This window comes from Arachis hypogaea, chromosome 16 (assembly GCF_003086295.3).
Source record: "Arachis hypogaea cultivar Tifrunner chromosome 16, arahy.Tifrunner.gnm2.J5K5, whole genome shotgun sequence".
Classification (NCBI taxonomy): domain Eukaryota; kingdom Viridiplantae; phylum Streptophyta; class Magnoliopsida; order Fabales; family Fabaceae; genus Arachis; species Arachis hypogaea.
The window spans coordinates 49,118,524-49,120,667 of NC_092051.1; the positions used below are offsets into that span (position 1 = coordinate 49,118,524).

The window sequence follows — 2,144 nt, forward strand, 5'->3', positions numbered from 1 at the left end:
TGGCGTTAAACGCCAAGCTGTAGCCTGTTTATGGCGTTTAACGCCATCTTTTCTCTCATTCTTGGCATTAAACGCCACGTAGATGCTCTGTTCTGGCGTTAAACACCAGTCTAGTGCCTGTTTCTGGCTTTAAACGCCAGTTTGATACTTCTTACTGGCGTTTAAACGCTAGTAAGCTCTTCTTCTAGGGTGAGCTGTTTTTAATGCTGTTTTTCATTCTGTTTTTGATTTTTCAGTTGTTTTTATGACTTCATATGATCATCAACCTAAAGAAAACATAAAATAGCAATGGAAAATAAATAGATGTAATTAAGTAACATTGGGTTGCCTCCCAACAAGCGCTTATTTAATGTCAATAGCTTGACAGTGAGCTCTCATAGAGCCTCACAGATAATCAAAGCAGTGTTGTGGCCTCTCAACACCAAACTTAGAGCTTGGTTGGGGCCTCCCAACCCCAAACTTAGAGTTTGAATGTGGGTGTGTTGTTTGACTCTGTATTAAGAGAAGCTTTTCATGCTTCCTCTCCATGGTTACAGAAGGAGAACCTTGAGTCTTGAATACAAGGTTGTCCTCATTCAACTAAAGGACTAACTCTCCTTTGTCAATATCAATCACAGCTTTTGCTGTGGCCAGGAAGGCTCTGCCAAGGATGATGGATTCATCTTCATCCTTCCCAGTGTCTAGGATTATGAAATCAGCAGGGATGTAAAGGCCTTCAACCTTCACTAGCACGTCCTCTACTTTTCCATAAGCCTGTTTCATAGATTTGTCTGCCATCTCTAGTGAGATTATTACAGCTTGTACCTCAAAGATTTCCAGTTTCTCCATTACAGAGAGTAGCATGAGGTTTATCCCTGACCCCAGGTCACATAGAGCCTTCTCAAAGGTCATGGTGCCTATGGTACAAGGTATGAATAATTTTCTGGGATCCGGTTTCTTCTGAGGTAATGTCTGCCTCATTAATGCATTCAGTTCATTGGTGAACAAGGGGGATTCATCCTCCCAAGTTTCAATACCAAATAACTTGGCATTTAGCTTCATGATTGCTCCTAGATATTTAGCAACTTGCTCTTCAGTGATGTCTTCATCCTCTTCAGAGGAAGAATCAGAGCTCATGAATGGCAGAAGGAAGTTCAATGGAATCTCTATGGTCTCTGTATAAGCCTCAGATTCTTTTGGTTGCTCAAAGGGAAACTCTTTTCTGTCCAGAGGACGTCCCAGGAGGCTTTTCTCACTGAGACTCACGTTCTCCTCACTCTCTCCAGGTTCGGCCATGTTGATCATGGTTATGGCCTTGCACTCTCTCTTGGGATTTTCGTCTATATTGGTTGGGAGAGTACTGGGAGGAGTTTCAGTAATCTTCTTACTCAGATGACCCACCTGTTCCTCCAAATTTCTAATGGAGGATCTTGTTTCATTCATGAAACTTAGTGTGGTCTTGGATAGATCAGATACTATGGTTGCCAGGCCAGAATGGCTCTGTTCAGAATTCTCTGTCTGTTGCTGAGAAGATGATGGAAAAGGCTTGCTATTGCTAAACCTATTTCTTTAACCATTATTATTGAAGCCTTGTTGAGGCTTCTGTTGGTCCTTCTATGAGAAATTTGGATGATTTCTCCATGAAGGATTATAGGTGTTTCCATAGGGTTCTCCCATGTAATTCACCTCTGCCATTGTAGGGTTCTCAGGATCATAAGCTTCTTCTTCAGAAGATGCTTTTTTAGTACTGTTGGATGCAGCTTATAATCCATTCAGACTCTGAGAAATCATATTGACTTGCTGAGTCAATATTTATTCTGAGCCAATATGGCATTCAAAGTATTAATTTCAAGAACTCCCTTCTTCTGAGGCGTCTTATTGTTCACAGGATTCTTCTCATAGGTGTACATGAACTGGTTATTTGCAACCATTTTAATGAGTTTCTGAGCTTCTGCAGGGGTTTTCAGATTAAGGGATCCTCCTGCAGAATGGTCCAATGACATTTTTGACAACTCAGACAGACCATCATAGAATATACTGATGATGCTCCATTCTGGAATCATGTCAGTAGGACACTTTTTGATCAGTTACTTATATCTTTCCCAAGCTTCATAGAGGGACTCACCTTCCTTCTGTCTGAAGGTTTAGATTTTCACTCTAGGCTT

General features: G+C 41.1%; 1 non-coding gene across 1 annotated transcript; it reads left to right on the forward strand.

The window, feature by feature from the left end:
- Window positions 1–2,040: 2,040 nt before the first annotated feature.
- On the forward strand, window positions 2,041–2,144 carry LOC112761979 (small nucleolar RNA R71). Its single transcript, XR_003182344.1, has one exon. It is a non-coding gene; the product is annotated as a small nucleolar RNA R71 (small nucleolar RNA).